At 45.5% G+C, this 5,519-nt stretch overlaps 1 protein-coding gene and 1 pseudogene across 4 annotated transcripts in view; both read left to right on the top strand.

Moving 5' to 3' along the window:
- Positions 1–378: 378 nt before the first annotated feature.
- LOC111745318 lies at positions 379–497 on the top strand (annotated as a pseudogene).
- Positions 498–3,069: 2,572 nt separating this feature from the next.
- Positions 3,070–5,519, top strand: part of KANK4 (KN motif and ankyrin repeat domains 4) — a 40,502-nt gene continuing 38,052 nt past the window's right edge. Inside the window, exons 1-2 of one of the 4 annotated variants that reach the window (XM_023536221.1) lie at positions 3,097–3,135; positions 3,691–3,939. The gene's annotated coding sequence lies outside the window, so the exon portion shown is untranslated. Of the gene's footprint in view, positions 3,136–3,690; positions 3,940–4,042; positions 4,341–5,519 lie in introns of those variants that run through there. The other 3 variants (XM_023536222.1, XM_023536223.1, XM_011369540.2) reach the window with 3 other exon arrangements.

Genomic DNA, 5,519 nt, shown 5'->3' with positions numbered 1-5,519 from the left:
GGAGATATTTTCCCTTATAGCCCTGAAGCCTTTCTTGTGTCAGTGCATCCTCCTGTCTTCCCACAATTAACCAGTTCCTCCATGAGAAATTTTAATCTGCTTTAAAGAGTCAATCTTTAGAATAGCTGATTCCTCGCTGGACTGCTACACCCACAGGTCTCACATGCATGATTTCTCTCTCCGTCCGCTTAAGTCGCATTCCGTCAGAATGGTGGTGGCCAGAACAGTCTGCTCTGGGAGGCTCTGTTTCAGCAGCAAGTGTAGCTAACCAAGGTGCTCCACCTCAGCCCAGCGTAATCACACAGACCACAAATAGCTGACCTTCCTGGACAAAGGGCAAAAGCCTAAGGGACCTCTTAGATCAAAAGCACATTCTTAGTCTACAGCCTTGCTACTCTGAACAAGCCCGATCCCATCTGATCTCGGAAGCTGAGCAGGGTCGGGCCTCATTAATACTTGGATGGGAGACCACCTAAGAAGACCAGGTGCTGTAGGTGTAAAAAATAAAAAAAAAAATAAGGGATTTTTAGCTGACAAGGTTCTTACAGTCTGTGAGGTTAACCATCAGTTGCCTCTCCTAAAAAAAAAAATAAATAAATAATAAAAAGCACATTTTTAAGATAGTTCCATCTCTTTTTCCCTCTTGTCTAGTTCCTGACATCTTTTCTCCATCACGGGGTAGAAGGGGCAGAAGTTGGAGGTTTCTAAATTACAAAAGGAATCAAACCTTCTCGCGGTCAAATGATTCCTGCCAGAATAGTTCTTGTGGAGTCCAGGGGATTCTTTGGGTAGCTTGGTGGTTACATGAAGTTTGCTACTGTTCTTAAATGTCTGAATCAAGCATAAGCGTGGGGTGGTATCCCAGACATGGCAAGGGCCAAGGCCATAGAGGGGGTGCCCCTCCCCCAAGGAAGCACAGACTCCCCTAGAGAAAGTTGTTAGGGTTTCTCATGAAGACCTTCCCTCCACGTGAGGTCACTTCTGCTTGGACAGCATCAACATTGAAGCTTACATCCTCGCATTTGTTTGTCTCCTGCATTTACCTGCAGGCGCAGTTCAGTCTGTGCGGTTTAGAAGAGAGGGTGTTAGATTAGGAGACAGAAAATCTGGATTGAAGTTGGGGCTCTGCTTGTTTTTTTAATTTAGTAACCTTGGGAACAAACTATGTTATCTCATCTGGAAAATGGAGGGTAACATTCCCTGGTCTGGTCAACTCCTTGATTGACCATGGAGTTAAATAGTGTACTGGGTAAGTTAGAAAGACGCAAAAGACAGGAGAATCTCTCCTCCTTTTGGAGACATAGGCGGTCAGCACAGTGTCTGTTTGATCATCTCTGCAAGACCCAGAGAATGGAAGTGCTACTTCTCTCCGGAAAGAGATCTGAAGAAGTTGGGGAAACTTGATTAGGGGTGTGTGTGTGTGTGTGTGTGTGTGTGTTTTCTTGTGGGTTTTCGATCTTAGCATCTGAGCCAAGCTGATTAGTGAAATTGCTGGGGCGGGGGCGGGATGGGGAGCCTTGTATTTCCTTCCCTCATTCTTCTAATTTTTGAAATCTGATGAGAGGCCTGGAGCCTATCGGAAAAGCAGAGGTACTCCCTTAATACTTAAGGGTGTATCTGTAGAAGGCACATATGTTTAGAGCTATTAGTATTGTGGATAAGTTCAGTTTCACAAACTTTGTAGAGCATCTAGCTCATGATGCTGATTGGGAAGATAGACAAAGAGGCAGCAATTAGGGTGATGCTACCTGCTGTAGGAGAAGGCAGACAGGAGCAGTGGAAGCAGGAAGACTGGCTGCTGCACTGGGAGGGGTTGCTGAATGGAGCTTGGAGGTCAGGTGGGAACTGGCCAGTATTCCTGGAAGAATGTTGGGTCTAGCAGAAAGGCGAAGCTCTGGAAGTAAGCCTGTCACTTCTTTATCGTGAATAAGGAAGAATTTATTTAGAAGGAAAAGAGAATGCTTATCTTCCTCACGTAGGTAAACTAGACAGACAGAGTGGGTGGCTGGAAAGTCATGGGATCTAGTTAAATGCAGAGCTGTTTTTCACTCAGTTTCCTGATGAAATGTCATATGCCTCTAGCCATTCTCTAGCCGATTTGTAGGGGATGGTCAATGATCACCTTAAATCTGTCAGTGAGGCTTTTCAATATGTTTTTTCAGTATGTTTTTTCATATAACCTCAGAATTCAAGATATATTTCTGAATTTTTAAAATCTGGATTTGGTCTGTGTACTCAGTCAACACAGAAAAATACTTTTAGCAGTTGAGAAAAGTTACTGTTGATGTTCCATAACCTTGTCCATCACATCATCCCCATGCCCTTTGGTAAATCTCTCAATCTCTCTCTTGAGCAAGATGCTCTAGAGTCTGCCCAGGAAAGTAAGGAATGTAATCCAGTGTAGTGGGAAGAACACAGAGTCCTACCCCAGGAATTTTCATTTTCATCCAGATTCACTCCTGCATGAGCCAAGGGAAGTGACTTAGACTGGCTATCATTTCCTTCGCTTGTACAATGGGGTGCTCATCCCTGTCTGGCTGCCTTAAGCTAGTGTGAGAATAAAGGGGACCGAGGATGTGAAGTGCTTTCTGAGTGTACTGGGCTGGATGCAGGCAGCATTTCAGGGTGACACTTGGCTCTGGCATCAGTTTCAGCGTGGGTTAGACAGGAATCTGCCCTGGCCTTTGAAAGCACATCTTGACCGGTTGTGTCTGTGAAGGTCAGAGCTGCTTAGACATGTCTTACTTATGCAGTTTCATTTCCTAGGACAGCCTCATTTGGCTAGAGCCACATAAGGTCAAGTGTACTAGGTCCCTGTAATCCTGAGCCTGCATACGGGAGCCCACAGATCCCCTGGCCTCTATTTTGACTACACCCACCCCCTGTACCATCTTAAGGTCCAGTAGTGGTGCTGAGTTTGAAGAACCTGGAGCTTCTGTGCCCGCGCCTCGTACCCGCCTCTGCTCCATAGAGCTGCAGCTGCAGTGGTCTGGCTGGGACTCTTGACGGCGCCTGCCTGGGACACTGAGACCTTCTTGCTCTGCAGCTGCTTCCTCCCTGGCGCCTGCACCCGCCCCTCTGAAGTCATTGGTCAGACCTGCAGTTGGAAACCTTGCTTAGAGCTGGATCCTTCCAGTAGGTACTTCCTTGCTTTTCTCTTTCTGCCAGAATTGGGTGCGTTTCTGTGTTCGGGGCAGCCGACTGGTAGAGAGTCAGCAAACAGGAGCTGCCTGTCTGGCCCCGGGAACTCACTGGTCACTGTTTCTATCTCCTGCTCTGCCCCACAGACTTCCAGTCACTGAATAATCAGAGTAGCCAGTGAGCAGTCGGTCTGGGGCTTGCTCACAGAAACTTCGTGGTTCTGGAATCCCAGGAGATCGGTATAGGAGGACGATCCTAATGCAGAGCCAGGAAGATTAGTGCATTACTGGAGGGTTTAACTTCTAAGGAAGCTGAGTCCTCATTAGAGCAATCTTACTAATGAACCACATCATCTATATGGAGAAAGGAAGAAAAGTATAATTAATTATGAACCCTGAAATGAGCGCCTAGTTTTGAGGGAATCGGGGAGGAATGTGTGTGCTGTTTCAGTGCCTTTAAATGTGTCCCTCTGGAATGGTAGCAGCTCTGGAAACTAACTTTCCAACTAAAGGATTTGAGTTTTCTTCCTTTTTTTTTTTTTTTTGCAAGATCCAATATCAGCTCATTGAGTGTTGAATTCCTTCCTGACCCCACTCTCCTTTTCCTTGGATCTAAAAGGAAGTCAGTATTTGCTTTTCCAGCAAGGTCACAGATCACCTGACTAAAATCCTTTAACAGCTGGGAAGCCAGTGCTGCTGTGCTGAACTCAGGAGCAATCAGCTGGGTTCAGCAGCCCGAACCTCGCTTTCTGTGAGACTCCTGTTCCACGCTATGGCAGGAGGAGGATGCCAAAAGAAGGTAATGTGGCCGTGGCTTTCCTCGTGACAGTTTTCTCTTCTTCATGAAGCTCCAGATTCAGCTGCTGCAATGCAGGCAAAACTGACAGACACTCACAGAAAAACGTGGGAATGGAGTTAATGAGATTGTGTTAATGTGTCATTTATTGAGCTTGAGTTATCTCTTTGTTTCCCGGGGTTTGTAGGAAGTGAGCCGGCTGGAGAACTCAGTTGGCAGAATCTTTTTCGGGAGTGCATCTCACCTCCCCCTGCGACTGGGCTGCAGCCCTCTCAATGGTTAGCAGCGCTGCCAGATGCCTCCTGCTTCTTAGCGCAGGGAACATTTACACTTGGAGGCGCCTGGTCCTGGAATGGGGAAATGGGAAGCTCCTCTCATTTTGGCAGGATCGGTACGAGATACTGGTAAATTTTTTTTTTTTTCTCTTTCGGAAAGAGCGCTTTATCTTTGCAAGTGATTATGCATGGATTGACAGGGTCGCCGTTTGGTGCGCTACCTTGCTAAATATTTGACTTTGTAAGGTTGAATTCTCCAAGGATTCTCATGGCAGTAAAGCTGTGCTTTGAGCCAAGCTTTCTTTTCAAGGAAATCCAAGGTGCTATTTATTTTGGCATGCAGCCTGTTCTGGGATGAAATACAGCAATTTTATTATTGCAGAATAAAAGGAGGTTTAAAGAAAACAAAAGTACAGAACTAGGTTTCAGTTTCAAGACTAAGTAAAGGAAGGTTTTTTTGAATTCAGATTCGAGGTTAGAAATGAGATGGGAATGGCATCATAAAAGGAATCAATGTGGCGAGGAAGAGGGTGTGAGTGTATACTGCAGGAGTCGGGCTGACCCAGGGAAATCCATGCTCCTGGGCATGGACACTGCTGGAACCGTTTGTAACGTGGCCTGGGTGTTACACATGAGGCTATCGCCGCTGTTTGCCAGTGACTGCCTCCTTAGTGGGTTTTTGAAAGAATAGCCTCAGTCCTCACCTCTTTACTGCCCATTGGCTTTGAGACGCAGGGTGGAGTGATAGAGTCACACAAACTTTCCTGCCCCTAATTAACTGGGTAACTTTGTATGGGCCACATAACCTCTTCGTGCCTTTGTTTCCTCATTTGTAACTTGGAGATGATACCCTGGACTGATTGACTGCCACATGTTAAGATACAGGGAGGGTTGAGAGTGGGGAGAGACAGAAATGTGTCCTGTTGGAATTCTGACCTTCACAAGCTTACAGATTAGTATGGGAGGAGAGCCAGAGAGAGAGAGATAAAGCTGTGTATACTCAAAACATCTAGAATGATGAGCTAATGAGAGCGGTTGGGACCTAAGTGGGCATCCTTGATCCTGGGATAAACAGATGAAAAGTTACATAACAACACCTGGTATTACAAGGTTCTGAACACTGGGGATACAACTTAATAGAACAAGTAATAAATTATATTATGTCAAAATTTAAAATGTTCCAGAAGATTGCAAAATTCTATTTTAAAAAAGGAATTCTGTCCAACAAAGCTATTTTTATATTCTGTTGTATTGCAAACAAAGTAGCATGTGTTGATGTGGCAATTGTTCCTTGGTTCCACTTACCTA

This window comes from Pteropus vampyrus, unplaced genomic scaffold, assembly GCF_000151845.1.
Source record: "Pteropus vampyrus isolate Shadow unplaced genomic scaffold, Pvam_2.0 Scaffold151, whole genome shotgun sequence".
In the NCBI taxonomy this organism is placed as follows: Eukaryota; Metazoa; Chordata; class Mammalia; order Chiroptera; family Pteropodidae; genus Pteropus; species Pteropus vampyrus.
The sequence above is the reverse complement of the archived record's forward strand: the minus strand, read 5'-3'. Positions and strand labels throughout refer to the sequence as shown.